Source organism: Mesocricetus auratus, unplaced genomic scaffold (genome assembly GCF_017639785.1).
Source record: "Mesocricetus auratus isolate SY011 unplaced genomic scaffold, BCM_Maur_2.0 Super-Scaffold_100046, whole genome shotgun sequence".
Classification (NCBI taxonomy): Eukaryota; Metazoa; Chordata; class Mammalia; order Rodentia; family Cricetidae; genus Mesocricetus; species Mesocricetus auratus.
Window position 1 is genome coordinate 1,430,229 of NW_024429223.1, and position 17,498 is coordinate 1,447,726.

At 49.1% G+C, this 17,498-nt stretch overlaps 1 pseudogene; it reads left to right on the forward strand.

Moving 5' to 3' along the window:
* The first annotated feature begins 10,195 nt into the window (after positions 1-10,195).
* On the forward strand, positions 10,196-11,316 carry LOC101836390 (annotated as a pseudogene).
* Positions 11,317-17,498: the final 6,182 nt, after the last annotated feature.

Genomic DNA, 17,498 nt, shown 5'->3' on the forward strand with positions numbered 1-17,498 from the left:
GAAAGGTTATCAATTGTACAATCACTGGTTTTGACTCAACAATACCAGCAGCTAAAGCAAAGGGATCTCGAGATGGCAGAAACCTCTGAATGAAAGATTTCATTCAGTTACAAGAGCAATGGGGGAATGAAAGACCCTGGCCCACACAGGCAAGCTGAGGCTCATGGAAAATTCCGTTTCCCCCACAGCTGAATAGTCATTTTTTTATCAGAAGGGAACTCTGCCCAGGGACACAGGTGTCTATAGTCAGCCCAGCAAGATTGGGCAAGCACAGGGACCTATTGTTCCTCAGATAGGGCCAAGGCCGAGACTTGAGTTCTGAGAGAAACCTCAATAGCCCTCATTCTGTGAGCCCCGGCCTCATTGTCCAATCAGGGTCCTGTAACTAGGCTTCTTGCTTCTGTACTCCGCTTTTGCTATAAAAGGACCCCTGAGTCCCCAGCTCGGGGCTCTCAGTTCCCGAGACTGAGATGCCCCGGGTACCCGTGTATTATCAATAAAGCCTCTTGCTGTTGCATCCAAGCTCGTGGTCTCGGTGTTCCTTGGGTTCGGGTCTCCCTCCCGTGAAAGTCCCCCGCCTGGGGTCTTTCAACCCGATTACGTGGTGATTTAATAAAAGTCTTTGCAACCTGAAGTGTAGTCTCTCTCCTTCCTCATGGTGCATAACAGGCTAGCCGTAACACGGATCTCTGCGAGCTCAAGGCCAGCCTTGTATAGATAGTGAGTTCCAGGACAGCCAGACCTACATAGTAAGATGCTGTCACGAACCACTCCCCTACCCCCAAAAAAGAAAGAAACCAAAACGCCCTACTGGTCTACCTTCAGCCCAATCTTATGGAGGCAATTTCCCGGTCCAGGTTCTCCCCATCTCAGATGACTCCAGCTTGTGTCAAGTTGGCATGTAACCAGCCTAACCAGCACATAGCCCCATTGTGGGCCACCCAGAGACCGGGCCAACATGCCCAGGGAGCTGTGTCTGTCTGTGTTTACCTCTCACCCTGATCCCAGCAGCAGAGCTAGGTTCAGGGTACCAGACTGTGCCAGGCAGTAGGTATCCATCCACGCACCAGCAGCCACACTCAGTAGCAAACACAGACTCAGGCGGCACTGCCCGGCACCAAGCGCTTGTCACACACACACACACACACACACACACACACACACACACACACACACACACACACACGTTTGTCACACTCACCGTGGTAGCTGCCACCTGCACTGCGCCCTGTGTAGCTTTTGCTGTGCGCTCCAATGGTCTGAGAGAACAAACTGCATGTCTTGGCTGGTAAAACCCGTGCAGCATCCGTCCCAAGGCCGGGGTGGGCTGCAGTGGCAGTAGCGTCGCAGGGTGACTCAGGGGTGGAAAGAAGCAGGTGACATAGACAGCAAGGGATAGAGAACAGAGCCCCCCTGGCGGGAGACTTACAAGTGGATAAGGAAGACAGACACAGACACTGTGGGAGAGAGCAGCTTGGGGGAACAGGGAAAAGACTAGAACACAGGACACAGGATCCCTAAAAGCTTAGCCATGCCACACATGCCAGATCGTCTCCTAGGTCAGCAAGAAGCTGAAGCCTGTGTCCGCACAGAGCCGGCAGGACCGGCGGTAGCTGCCTACAGAGAAAGAGGAGTTCTAGGATCATGCTCACTCATGCAGAGGGCGTGGATTTGGAAAACAGCTTGTAAAACTGAGATGGGAAGATCCAAAATTCTATGCTATCCTGGCTACGTAACTAGTTCCAAACCAGCCTGATCTACATAACAAATTCTGGGCCAGTGAGTCCTTGTCTCAAAAACAGTTACAACAAAATGGGAGGCGGTGTAACTTGGTGGTAGAACACTTATCTAGGGCGTGCAAGCCTGGCTTTCAATCTCCGGCACCGTGGGAACGAGGAAGAGGAGGAAGAGAGATGAAATTAAAGCGGGGAGCAGTGATTCGTGCAGTGATTGCTCCTGAGCCTGAGGCAGGAGGTAGGAGTTGGAGGACAGCCTGGGCAACCCAGTGAGAACCAGTCTTAATTGGAAAAAGAAAAAGAAAAAAACCTAGGAGACATTAGAGGCTGGTAAATAGAGACAGTCATTAGGGGTCGTAAAATGATTCAGTGGGAAGTTGGCCAGAGGCACCTGGGAGGTCATAAAGGATTCAGTGGTGGACTAATTGGATGGTCTGACCTACTGAGAGGTCGCTGGAAGTTAAGTGAGGAGTAGCAACAGAGCGGTGTGTGTAGTGGTGTGTGTGTAGCGGTTGTGGGGGCGGTAAGTGGGGGAGCAATGGGAGGTCCAAGAAGATGGCTGGTGGACTAGTCCGTGGATCACTGAGGATCAAGGCAAGGGAGCGGCTTTGGGTAGCAACGGGGTGTTTGGGTAGCAACGGGATGGCGGGGTCAGATGAGTCAGGGACCGAATGCAGTGGGCAGGAAAGACGGGTCCCAGACAGTTCAGTTAGAGAAGTTAGCGCCCCAGGGGGAGGGGTCTGTCACTGGGGAATCCAAAGTCAATCGCGGTGGTGGTGCCTGCCCTTAACCACTGTGCTTGGGAGGTGGAGGCAGGAGGATCATGAGTTCAAGGTCATCCTCAGCTACGCAGTGAGTTCAAGGCCGTCCTGGAATGAAGAAGGATGTTTGAGAAAATGAAACAGAAGAAACATTGTTAAGTGGAGAGCCAGCGAGGAAGGGATTCCCCAAACAAGCCTGCAGGACGGAGTCAGTAGCCATCCAGTAGATACCCTTTGTTCTCAGAGTTCTAAGAGAGCCAGATTCTGGAAAACCAACAAATCATATCTAGGGTAAATATGGTGACTCACACACAAAAGGAGGTAGAGGCCAGCCTGGGCTACACTGTGAGACTGGCTGAGTTACTGTTCTATTGCTGTGAGGAGGCACCGTAATCAAGGCAACTTTAAGAAGACATCATTTGATTGGGGCCTTCCTTATAGTTTCAGAGGGTTAGTCCCTAACAGTGATGGCGGTGGCAGGAAGACCCCGGAACTGGGCAATAGATGAGATTCACATGATCTGCAAGCTGCAGGTAAAGAGAACGACATTGGGCCTGGTGTGGGCTTTTGAAACCTCGGATCCCACTCCCAGTGATGCACCTCCTGCAGCAAGGCCACACCTCCCATCCTTCCTCAACAGTTCCACCAACCAGGGAGGGACCAAGGATTCAAACACGTGAGATACAGGGCCAGTCTCATTCAAACTGACCCAAAACAAGAAAAACAGTAACAACAAACTCAGGGCCAGTTACCCATCCAAAACCCAAGTGAAAAAGTAGGGGAGAAAAACCTCAAAGGGACTTTTTCCCCTTTTCTATTTTAAAGATTTATTATGTATACAGTGTTCTGCCTACGTGTTTGCCTGCATGCCAGAAGAGGGCACCAGATCTCATTATAGACGAGACACCGTGTGGTTGTTGGGAGTTGAACTCAGGATCTCTGGAAGAGCAGTCAGTGCTCTTAACCTCTGAGCCATCTCTCCAGGCCCTTTTTTCTTTTTGGTCATTTCATTTTATTTATTTTATTTTGAGGTCCTGGGTATTGAACAGAACACAGGCCCTTGCGTGTGCTAGGTAGGCAACAGTCCGGGAAGCCCCTTTTTTTTTTTTTTTTTTTTTGACATGAACATGATACTGCTGTAGAGTCCTGGAATGTCTGATGCTCCTGTCTCCGTTTCCAGAGTGAGGATGGGATAACCCTGCACCATCATGCAGCGCCTGTACCATAAGCAACTCCAAGGTATCAGGAAAAGAAATATCTTTGTACTAAGAAAATGCATGTGCTGCCTTTATTGCCAGGAGAATGTGTGTGTGTGTGTGTGTGTGTGTGTGTGTGTGTGTTTTCATTGCAAGTGCTACGAGGTCTCTCTCTTGTAGGAGGGAGGAGCTTTATATACAGGTTTACAGCACAGTGGAAAACCCCAGGTAGAAGAGATCGTTGTTTTCCTCCTGCTGAATGTTGATGTCAGAGGGTCAAGGCCGGGGCAGTAAGCCAGGACTAGAAAACAGGAAGCACTTGGACTGGAAAACAAGTTGCACTTGTAGGCTGACCAGCAACTCACAGAGACCCCGTGGGGTTGGGGCCCAACACCATCACGGTTCTTTTTTTCAGTTTGAGAACCGAGGTAATTCCAGACAACCAGATTCTAGGCAAGGATGCCCAAAGGCTCCAAGGTTAGCCAAGCAGACTAGGCCTTCCTCCCCGGGGTCACCATAATGGACCAGCCAAGCGTTTGGGGACAACCAATGGGAAGAGAATTATCGGGCTTTGAAACTGGGAGGACAGTTCTACGAAACTGTTGGAGCCTTTGCTGCTACCACTAGGGGGAGACTCTCTCCCGAGGTGATGCCAACAGGCAGGAAAGAAAGGGAAGACAGAGGTTGACATGGGAGGGAAGTCAGTTTCTCCTAGTAGTGGTGGATAGTTCTAGACCTGCAGAAGCCCAGAGATAAGAACACACCCCGGATCCTGTAGTCCCTGAAGCTATGTCTGCTTCCAGAGCCTTTGGCTTCTCAGTTTCCGTTGAAGTCATGACGTTGCCATGAAATAGCTTGCTCAGAGAGCAGTGGCGCATGTGCGCCCTGGCAGTGCAGGGGTGGAGGCTGCCTGACATCTTGGGCTTTCTGTGTCCCCAAGCTCCACCTCCGATAGAGCTGGCTGGCTGGGTCAGGGTTGGACAGAAACTGTATACGGAGGTCATCACTCTGAATACAGGGCAAGGCAGGATTTTTTTTTAGAAGCATTTGGACCTAACCACAGAAAAGGCCTTGTGGGGGAGCAGAAAACACTGCCACCCCTCAGAAAAATAAAGATAAGTGGGGACAGTTTGATGGCTCAGCTGGGTTTTGTAGAGTGAAGCCTTTTCCTTGCCAGCCGCTGGGTTTTTCCCCACCAGTCACTTGGGCTCTGCTGCATTGTAGTCCCCAGATAACACACAAGACGCTGTATTAATTCTGAAGCTGTTGGCCTTGCTTGTTTCTTACTGGCTAGCTCTGACTTAAGTATCCCATAGTTGTTAATCTAAGTATTTCTCTTACTGGAGAAAAGTTTCCGGGCTTCTTATCCCTATGGTGGTTACATCTTGACTTCCTGTGTTTCTCCTACCCAGAGTCCTCCTCGACTCCTAGTCCCACCTATCTTGGTTCCCTATTGGCCAACAGTGCTTTTTTGACATATACACAGGACTTCCCCATCATCTTCTCTTTTCTGTCTAAACAAAAAGAAAGGTCTTAACTTTAACATAGTCAAATTATATATAACAGAACAGTTATCAAGTAAGAACACAGTTACAATATTTTGTCTATCAACATTCAGTAAGATTTAAAGAAAATATCATCCATCCCATCCTTGTGAGTCCAAAATTCTATATGTAGCTTATCTTTTATCATAACTAAGGAAATCTATAATTATGTGTCTTCAACTCCATCAAAGACCACAGAAGGATAATATATAAACACTAGAATTGACAGAGACATCTTGCTACCTGGGCAGTCACCTGAAGTTCCTCTGTAACGTCGGGGCATCCATCTTCAGCCCATAGGCCACAGTGTGTCTGGAAGACTTCTCAGCAAAGCAGGAAATTTCAAGCTGTCCATCTGCATTGGCAGTCTGTCAGTCATTTTTTCTGTGTCCTGTAGAAAGTCTCTTAGACTCTTTCATGAAGCAGGAACCCTGAAGGACTGTTTGAGTTTAGTAGTCACTTTCCTGTGGGTCCTGCATGTCCAGTTTATACAGCAACAGTCAAGCAGTCTAGGCAAGAGCAGTTTCTTGCCCAAATGGCTAATCTTGCCATGTTGAAAGCAAACTCCATAACGAGTTTCTTCGATGCCCATCTTTCTCTCAGACGTAATTGGTGCTGCCAGGAGCAGACATTTCTCATTGTCAAGAAAAACCCTAAACCATTTTAAATGCCATTTTCTGAAGGTCTTTGAAAGGTTTGAAGACTATCTCAAATATATTTCTGTATATCTAGAAAACCTAACTTACCTAACTATAAGTTCTGACTATTTTAAGTAACTATCTATAGTCTGTATTTATTATGCATTACGTTTTAAAAGATCAGTATAAGCACAATACTTAAACAAGAGGAGAAATACACATATCACAAAATTGACCTTGAATTTGTATCAATAAATGTAAAACTATACCAATACAAAGTGCTCATTTCCATACCATAATCCCCTTTTTCCTTTAAAAGGAGGTTGGTTGTGATGATTAACCAATTATAAGCAACCCCATTCAAATGAAAACTAAGCTTTATAAACAAGATGGGAATTAGGACGTCGCTCATTCCAAACTGCTTCGTGCTGGAAGGGGGCGCTGTTCATACCATGGGGATCATGACAAAACTCAGAATCCTGTATAAGTCCGTATTTTCGGGGTCTGTAAGACTGCATCATCTTAGCTGTTTCAGTTGTTGGAACACCTGGCCCACTGCTTCCGGGGGTCTTGGTTCATCAAACCACAGAAGCCTGGAAGGAATCCTCAGCTTTTCATTTTCTGTAGAAACATAAACAAAAATTCCTTTTCCAAGTAACATATCCTTATACTTAAATTTCGAAGTCAAGGCATTTTCAAAAGATATAAGTTGAATTAATTCAGCAGCATTTATAATCAAGTGTACTTTAGCAGTTGTTCCTTCCTGAGCAATCAAAAAACTGAAAAACACAATAGCGTACAGTATCCAGACTCTCTGTGTATTTTCCATCTTTACATGGCTTATTTATTTATCTATTACTATTACTCTATTTCTTTTACTTTTATTTCTTTATTTATTTCTGTGAGACAGGGTTTCTCTGGAAATCTGCCTACCTCTGCCTCTGCAGCAAATCCTACCGGCTTGCGCCACCACAGCTGGCTTCTCTATTTACCATTATGTCGTTTCTTTTTCTCTTCAATCTTATGTATATTTTTAAACACACTGTAAACTTTTAGAGGTTTTTCTTCACCCAAGTCTTACTTTACTGTAAATCTTTATGTTTTTCTGGCCACATGTCTTATCTGTTAAAACCGTGGCTGTTTAAACTGCAGTTTTTCCAAGATGGCGGGTGTAAGCATGATTCCAGCTTACTGTCTCAGTCTATGCTGACATCCAGCAAAATCTACCGGCTTGGAGATGTGGAGATGTGGTCACTGCCACTTCCAGCTGTACACACACACCTTTCAATCATTAGCAGAGCCTCTTAAAAGAACCTTGCTTTTTTTTTTTTTTTTGCTTATGCTGAGTCAGGAAGCCTCCCTTAAGAAAGCTGCGTGAGTCTCTTGCTTGTCGCTAGCAAAACAGAGCCCACCTGAGAAAATGCTGCTACCAAGAACCCATGCTTTTCTCCGTTTTTCTGTTTCTAAAATTCCTTTTATACTTTTGTCACTTTACGTGGAAATTCATGATCTCACTCCTGACACCATTTGTAGAGAGAAGCCTTTTCCTTGCCAGCTGCTTGGTTTTACCCCACCAGTCGCCTGGGCTCTGCCGCATTGTAGTCCCCAAATAGCACATAAGACACTGTATTAATTATGAAGCTGTTGGCCTTGCTTGTTTCTTACTGGCTAGCTCTGACTTAAGTATTTATTCCATAATTGTTAATCTATGTATTTCTCTTACCGGAGAAAAGTTTCCGGGCTTCTTACCCCTGGGTTTTCCTTGAACCTCACAATCACACTGTGGTGTTTATGCCTGTACTCACACACATGAATGCTCACACATGAATGTACTCACCCACACACATACACACACACACACAAACATACTCACACACACCTGGGATGCTAGGCCTGAAGTTTCTGACTCAGGCTTGCTAAGGCAGGGCAAAAGCTTGTTTCTGCCACCCTCCTCTATGCTGTGGTCTAATACTCGACCACTGAGCTACAAACTCACCCTAACGTCTCCCACATCTGTGCTTTGGTTTGGTTTTGAGACAAGGTCTTGGGTTTGTTATGTAGCCTAGAGTGGCTTCAAAGTCACAATCCTCCTGCCTCTACTTGAGTGCTGAGATAACAGGCAGTGGTTACCAAGTCTGCAAAGGATGCACACTCATGTGTATATGTGCATGTATGTGTGTGCACGCACGTGTGCACATGTGCATTCCTATATGCTTGTGTGTGCACATGTGTGCATTCATATGTGCTTGTGTGTGCATGTATGTGTGTGCATGTATGTGTGTGTGCCCGTGCACATGTGTGCATTTGTATGTGCTTGTGTGTGAGTGCATGCATGTGCATGTGTGCATTTGAATGTGCTTGTGTGCTGCTGGAGAAAGAAAACCTACAGCTTCCTGTGCATTAGACAACACTCTGCTACTAAACTGTAATCCAGCTCTTTGAGTTTCCTTTAAAAAAAAAAAAACAAGTCCCAGGTGTTGCTGATGCTCCTGGGGCATTTTGAAAACTGTCTTAAAATAGCTTATGAGGCAGAGCTCGTGCTTTGTAAGCGTTCACTAAGAAATGAAAATCCAATTGCTTCCCCAGGAGGCTGTGTAGGGGGACTCCATCTTGTCCTCTGCTCTCTCCACAGTGAGGTCCTGGCCCACACCCTGGATAACTAAGCATTAGACCCAGGTCTCCTGCCCCAGGCCCCACTGACTCTGGACACCGTTGACGGGAGGACTCACAGCAGAGTTGGAGGTCCACCAGGGAGCTACAGCGGTACTCACTGTTTGGCGGGCAGCCACAGGCTTCCTGGCCGATGCAGAATGCTCTGCAGTCCAGAAAGCGAGGCCCACTTTGGCCATGAAATTTCGGGAGGAGTTTCAGCGTGAGTGTATCTGGAGGGGTGCCAGCGCCCCGCCCCCTTGGCTCTCTCAAGAGTCTGAAGACACTGCTGTGTCTGCACCTGTGCCCTGTGTGGCCACGGCATGGTCTAACCTTGGGCAAGGATACCAGGTAGCATGGGACTTAGGCCTCTGCAGCTGTGGGTCATTGGCTATATGGCTCCTGATGTTTCTTCAGAGGCCACACAGGAGGCTGCAGCAGGTCACAGGCCGGGCGGTGCTTGCTGGCTGTCCCTAGTGAACTGCAACCACAGGCTTCCAGCACAATGAGCACAGACACCCTGCCCTGCTTCTGGTCAGCTGGAAGAGCATGGATGTCATACGCATTCTGCCTGCGTTGGAGGTGAAGGGCTCTAGGAGTAAGGGGAAATGTACAGGTCTGAGAGAATGAGTGCCCTGACTAGTTTTAGGTCAGCTTGACACAAGCTCAAGTCATCTGAGAGGAAAGGCCTCCATAAGATTGGGCTGTAGGCAAGCCTGTGGGGCATTTTCTTAATTAGCAATTGATATGGGTGAGCTCAGCCCATTGTGGGTGGGGGGGCCACCTCCCAGCAGGTGGTCCTGGGTTCTATAAGAAAGCAGGCTGAGGGGCTGGAGAGATGGCTCAGCAGTTAAGAGCACTGACTGTTTTTTTTTTTTTTTTTTTTGGTTTTTCGAGACAGGGTTTCTCTGTGGCTTTGGAGGCTGTCCTGGAACTCGCTCTGTAGAACAGGCTGGTCTTGAACTCACAGAGATCCGCCTGCCTCTGCTTCCCGAGTGCTGGGATTAAAGGCGTGCGCCACCAACGCCCAGCTGAGCACTGACTGTTCTTGCAGAGGTACTGAGTTCAATTCCCGGCAACGACATGGTGGCTCACAACCACCTTGAATGAGATCTGGTGCCCTCTTCTGGCATGTAGGCAGAAGGCTGTATACACAATAAATAAATAAAAAAGAAAGAAAGAAAGCAGGCAGAGCAAACCATAAGGAGCAAGCCAGGAAGCAGCATCCCTCCATGGCGTCTGCATCCGCTCCTGCCTCCAGGATCCTGCCCCGTTTGGGTTCCTGTTTATTCCAACGATGCACTAGGTGAACTACAACATGGAAGTGTAAGCCAAATCAACCTTTTCCTCTCCGACCTGCTTTCTGGGCATGGTGTTAAATCTTAACTAGGATGCGTGTGTAAAGAGAGGTCTGAAGAGCGAGGTATATGGCAGAGGATTTACAGGATTGAGCAAGGAGGTGCAGGCCAAGGGATGGAGAGCGGAGCTTGGGCAGAACCAAAGCCAGGACCCCCAGGCCAAGAGTAAGCGGCTGGCAGTGCCTTTTCGCCTCCGGCATGCCTGTCCCAGTGCCAGCACCCGGATGGCCTCACAAACCTGCCACCCAGATGCTAGTTCACAAGGGAGCCCAGCAGGGGCACCACCTGGGGCAACAGGCTACGGCAGGACCTGATGAACCCCATGATAGCTGGCGACAAAGGACTTTCTGCCTTCCCTGAATCCGACAACATGTTCAAATAGGAAGGCGCCATCCATCCAGCAGCAGGCACAGGATACAAAAACCTAAGGTATAAACTCTCACTTACAACGCGCCCACAGGGAAGTTCCTCACACCCTGCTACCACCCCAGCATAGACACCCAGGGCAGCATCTGCCTGGACATCCTCAAGGGAAAGTGGTCCACACTATATGATTGTCCCGACCCGCAGGACACTCGACGTGGGTCTGGTAGACACCTAGGAGAAAGATGGAGGACGGGGGATACAGGAATGGACGCCAAGACAGGAGTCTGATCAAGGCGACAGCTTTATTTCACCCCAAAGGGATTTATATAGGGGAAGGGAGGAGGGGAAGGAATGGGGGGTGTTGCAGCCGCAATGAGCCTGGCGGAGCGAAGGTCAGGGGGATGGGTGGGTCATCCTGTGTCCTCTGGTAGCCTAACTGCAGACTCTAACTTTATCTTTCACTTTCTACCGTCTATTGTTTAAGCCTATGCCCTAGTGACTAGGCAGATAAGCCGCAGGTCTGTTTCTGGTATTTGGCAGGCAGCAGGGTGGTCCAGAGTCTCTATGAGGGTTGAGTAACCTAACTATAGATTGCTATCAGCTATTCTTGTGAGCCCAGGTTCTATTCATAGGGAAGCACAGGAGGGGACGGACTACACTTAAGAAAGACTGACAATAGTCGGGCGTTGGTGGCGCACACCTTTAATCCCAGCACTTGGGAGGCAGAGGCAGGCGGATCTCTGTGAGTTCGAGGCCAGCCTGGTCTACAGAGAGAGTTCCAGGACAGCCTCCAAAACAATACAGAGAAACCCTGTCTCTAAAAACCAAAAAAAAAAAAACAAAAAAAAAAAGAAAGACTGACAATATTTACAAGAGGTTTTAAATAACAATGATTGCTCCCAAACATATGATGTTAGAACCCTCTTGCTCTGTCTACAGAGCCTGCTGGAACCCAACGTCGACAGCCCTTTGCACACATATGCTACTGAGCCCTGGAAGACTCCCACAGCATTTAGGAAGTACCCACAAGGAACATATTCAAAGCCAGTCTCCAGTCAAGAGCAGTGACACAAGCTGTCCAGCATCTTTTGTGTCATCTTTTTTTCTTAGATGGTCGGTTTGTTCCTTGATTTCTAAGCTGTGGTGTTGTTTTGTTTTTAAAGTAAGTCTACTTGAGCCATTTCAACAGATATTAAATAAACACATGATTATTTCTTATCTAAAAAAGGAGCAGGTGGCTGATCTTGGATCAGTGCCTGGACAGGTGTGTGGGATGGCTAAGGGTTTGAGGCTGGATAAGGAATAGGCTCTGAGGCTCTAAATTGGGGCAGGGCTGGGAACCAGGGGAGCAAGAGGTGGGTGGGAGATGCGTTTTGTGTTTGCTCCTTTTGTTTTGTTTTGAAACAGGGTTTTTGCGGTGCGGTCCAGACTGGCCTTGAACTCACAGCCCTTGTGCCTTTGGCACATAACCAAGGCAGGCGCAATGGCAGGTATGAACGGGGGGGGGGGCTGGATTTCACAGTAGAGCTAACACTTCAGGAGGTCTAGGCCATAATTGAGCCAGTGGGTTTGCAGCTGGCATCCGGAGGGAGCCGGAAGATCTCAGGGGCTAGTGTGTGCCCGGCACACTAAGATGGACCGTGGGCTGAGCCCAGGCAGGTGTGGAGCCAGCGTCTCCAGATGAGCCGCCAAGTGGCTGGATGGAGGCTCCAGGCACTTATGCCAAAGGCTTCCACTAGGGAAAGCCTTGCCCACGCAGTAGCTGGCAGGTTTCACAGCAGATACTAAGCATGGAGCAGAGTTGAGTTGTTCTTCCATTTAGCCGTCGAAGAAAGGCCTCTCAGTCAAACCCAGAGCTGGTCACTGTGGCTAGTCTCACTAACTACCTTTTTCCGGAGGGCACCCCCGTGGCCCCTCCCCCTTGCTCTTCTGGGGTTGGTGTTACAAGTGGGCCATCATACCCACCTGGCATTTTTCAGCAGATCTAAACTCTGGTCCTCACGTTGTGAGGCAACGTTTTAAGCACTGAGAAAATCTCTTCCCCGTTCCCAGGGGTAGCATCTTGCCAGCAGTCTCGGGACATCCCGAAGGAGAACCCAACCAAGCAGCTATAGTCAACACCCAGCCTTGTGCATGTAGTTAAGCATTGGTTCCCTCTCGACCTCTGGAGAGGGCGTCCATTGGATCCAGCATTGTGCTGGGTGGGTTAAGCATTGGTTCCCTCTAGACCGCTGGAGAGGGCGTCCATGGGATCCCTCATTGCAGTTAGCACACAGTCCCACCAGGTGGCGTCTGTGTGCTGCCGGAAAAGATATGGCATTACAGGTAGGTCCTATTGGCTGTGGGAGGTGGGTCTCTCCACAGCACCCAAGCTCTGTGGATTCTCCAGGGTCACAACATACACATTGGGAAGCCAGGGGTCGGGGAGAGGGGATGAGGAGGGGAGGTAGGGTCTTACCAGCAGTTCTTTGGAAGGTCTCAGAGGGTAAGGATGTTATTTCCTGAGGACCTGAGTTCAAATTCCCCAGAACCCACAGGAAAGCCAGGTGTGGTGGTGTACACCTGTCATGCACACCTGTAACCCCAGTGTTCTTACAGCAGGATGGGATATAGAGACAGGAGGAGCCCTGGGAGTCACAGGCCACCCAACCTGGTGCGTGCAGTGACAATCATCAGGAGACACTGTGCCTCTGACCTCCATATATGGGTTATGTGTGCTCCATGACAGTACATTCTGGATTCATACACATGCACACATCGTGCACGGAAGTAACGGTGTAGCAAATAATAGTCAATTAAAGAAAGAAGTCAGGAGCCGGGCGTTGGTGGCGCACGCCTTTAATCCCAGCACTCGGGAGGCAGAGGCAGGCGCATCTCTGTGAGTTCGAGGCCAGCCTGGGCTACAGAGTGAGTTCCAGGACAGCCTCCAAAGCCACAGAGAAACCCTGTCTCAAACAAACAAACAAACAAACAAAAAAAAAACAAAAAAGAAAGAAATCAGGGCTCTCCTCTAGGAAGAAAAAACTTAATGGTCTGGTTGTGAGACTCGGGATACACGTATGTGCTTTTTTTTAATTAAAAAATATATTTTTGAGGCAGGGTCTCACCATGTAGCCCTGGCTGGTCTAGAGCTTACTTTGTAGACCAGGTTGACCTCAGACTTACTGGGCTGTGCTTGTATCTGCCTTCTGAGTGCTGGGATTAAGGGTGTGTGCCACTATAACCAACATACGGGGTGGTGGCAGCCTGTATGTGTCTTGGCACACATGTGGATATCAGAGGACAACTTCTGGGAGTCAGTTCATGCCTCCCACCGCGTGGGAACCAGGGATGAAACCCAAGTCATTAGGCTTGGTGGCAGGCACCTTTACCCCGGGAGCCAGATCACTGTTCATGGACTCAGAATTTTTGTCCCAGAATTCTCACCTGCTGGAATGGACAGTCCACCAAGTCAGAAAACCATACCTTTTTAGAGGAGTTGTTCTGATTTCCAGCCTCTAGGGTTAAGAGACCCCCCCCATCATTGCCCTGGAACCTAGACCCTAAGTGTTCTAGAGTCCAGAGAGCAAGAACTCAGAATTTCTGGTCTAGAACAAACAAGTCTTTAGCCATAAGACCTGGGGATCCTCACCCTAGCTCCTGGGAACTGGATCCAAACCCTGGGTATCTCCTGTATAATTTGAATGCGAAATGTCCCCCATAGGCAGACGTGTTTGAGTATGTGGTCGCCAGCTGGCCATGCTACTTTGGAACTGGGACCTAACTAGCAGAAACCAGTGGGGTAGGGGTAAACTTTAAAAACAAATTTTATTAGATGTATTCATTTTCTTTTGTGTGAGTGATTTGCCTAGATATATACATGTGCATCACGTGTGTGCGTGGTGCCTGCAGAGGTCAGAAAGGGGGAACAGGTCTCCTGGAACTGAAGTTAGGGTTGGTTGTAAGCTATCTATGTGGGTGCTGGGAACCGAACCCCAGTCTTCTGAAAGAGCCGCCAGTGCTCTTAACTGCTGACGCATCTCTCCAGCCCTGGCTGGAGGGTGAGCCTTAGAGGTGATACCCACTCGTTTCCTGCCTGAGTTCTCTGCTTTCTGATTCATGAAGATGCCAACGAGCCGCTCCACTCGCTCCCGATGCCACGGCCCAAGAGGCACCGGCTTCTGCACCTGTCCTGGCCTGTTTCCCCACACTGGGAGTCCTCAGGAACCTTTCTTTTCTGGAGTCGTTTCTGTCAGGACTTTCGTTACAGTGACAAGAAAAGTGCATACACCCTAAACCGCCCTTCACAGCCACTCAGTCACCCTGCCCCGTAAATACAGGCTGTCCGACCCCAGGTAGGGTGGTAGGAAATAGGCCTTTGGAAAGTCTCAAGGAGGGAGACTTTAGCCCTTTCCTGGAAGCCCGCAGGGCGGACACTGACTCTGAGGTTCTGGAGGACAGGGGTGCAGCTGCATAGGAACACGTAAAATGCAGCGTGGCAAATCCGGGCACTGCGTCCGTCCTCAAAGCATGTCGGCTATGGAACTTAGAGATTCCAGCTGAGGTGCCAGGACAGCCCCAGGGGTAGCAAACATGTCTGTAATCCCAGACTTTGGGGGGATCACACATTTGAGGCCAGCCTGGGCATCTAATGAGTTCAAGTTTAGAGAGTAGGGCTTGACGCAGAAGCCAGTCTAAGGCAAATGGCTCGGGCTGTTGCAGCATGACAGGGCCGCATGGGGAGGTGTACTGGTCAGGACATCACATCACCAGTCTCTGAACTTGTCACACAAGCTGTATGTGTGAGTGTGGCCTTCGGCCACCGCAGTGACAGTGTATCAGTGCTAGCTGCCAACGTGGGCGGTCACAACTACATCCCACAGCCGCCCAGCCGCCAGGACAGGGCTGGGACACGGAGGCAGTTAGGTCTTGGAGATCTTGGTAACTCTTTCCATATTAGCAGCTTAATCTTCACTACAGCCCTGGAACTGTCCATATATCTATTTTTTTCTCAATACAGGGTTTTTCTGTGTATCCCAGGCTGTCCTGGAACTCACTCTGTAGACCAGACTGGCCTCAGACCCAGAGATCCATGCCTCTACCTCCAGGGTGTTGGAATTAAAGGCATTTGCCGCCACCACCTGACTTGTTATTGTTTTAATTCCACAATGAAGACACCGAGGTCTTTATGGCTCAGTAGGTAGCGTGTCGGCCTAGTGTCATGAGTGTGTTCTAGTAGAAACATAGGTGACGGCTGGCCAGAGGGCTCAGCAGGTAAAGGTGCTTGCTGCCAAGTTTCCTAACCCGAGTTTGGCGCCCAGACCCTGCATGGTGGAAAGAGAGAACCTTCTTCTGCAAGTTTTCTTCTGACCTCTGCATGCACATAAGGGCATGTAACACCTCCACTCTCTTACCGTGCAGACACACACACACACACACTGCACACACACACACTGCACAGACACACACACACTGCACAGACACACACACACTGCACAGACACACACACACTGCACAGACACACACACTACACAGACACATACACACACTGCACAGACACACACACACTGCACAGACACACACACACTACACAGACACACACACACACTGCACAGACACACACACTGCACAGACACACACACTACACAGACACATACACACACTGCACAGACACACACACTGCACAGACACACACACACTGCACAGACACATACACACTGCACAGACACACACACATAATGCACAGACACACACACAATGCACAGACACACACACACTGCACAGACACACACACTACACAGACACACACACACTGCATAGACACACACACTGCACAGACACACACACACTACACAGACACACACACATAATGCACAGACACACACACACAATGCACAGACACACACACACTACACAGACACACACACTGCACAGACACACACACACTACACAGACACACACACACTACACAGACACACACACACTACACAGACACACACACTGCACAGACACACACACTGCACAGACACACACACACTGCACAGGCACACACACACTGCACAGACACACACACACTGCACAGACACACACACAATGCACAGACACACACACACTACACACACACACACTACACAGACACACACTGCACAGACACACACACTGCACAGACACACACACAATGCACAGACACACACAATGCACAAACACACACACACATTGCACAGACACACACACACTACACAGACACACATACACTGCACAGACACACACACTGCACAGACACACACACTGCACAGACACACACACACTGCACAGACACACACACACTGCACAGACACACACACACTGCACAGACACACACACACTACACAGATACACACACTGCACAGACACACACACACTGCACAGACACACACACACTACACAGACACACACACACACTGCACAGACACACACACACACTGCACAGACACACACACTGCACAGACACACACACACACTGCACAGACACACACACTGCACAGACACACACTGCACAGACACACACACACTGCACAGGCACACACACACTGCACAGACACACACACACACTGCACAGACACACACACACTACACAGACACACAAACACTACACAGACACACAAACACTACACAGACACACACTGCACAGACACACGCACACACACTGCACACACACACAGAGACACACACAGACCCTCACACACAGACACATATATCTGAAAGCATAAAAACTAAAAAAATTAGAGAAACATAGACATGGACGAACAGGTTTGTGTAGTCCCACAATGTCAGGATTTATTGACTAACCAATAAATTCACAAGCTCCATTGATTTGCGTGGCTGCCATTTGTCAAACGGTTCTGATTTCCATTGATACCTGGCCATTCATTTCCTCCCTTGACTTGCTATCCAGCCATGAACGACCTCGAACTCCCGATCCTCCTGCCTCTACCTCCCAGTGCTGGGGTTACAGGCATGCACCACCACGCCCAGAGAGAATATAGAGTTCAGAGAGGGTGCTCCAAAGTGGGAGACAGAGATCTGAACAGGTGCAGAGGCAGGTTCTGTAGGGACCAGAGGAGAAGTCTCGGGACCCACAGGTGCGGAGCCGTTCAGGCTCCGAGTTGTCAGATGCGGGTCTGGTGACAGACTGTTTAAAGGTTACTTTGACGTGGGCTGAGTGTCGTGTCAGGGGAAACTGCCCGCAGGCTGGAGACGGGCACATGCCCTTTGCTGTGGCAATTTTCCTG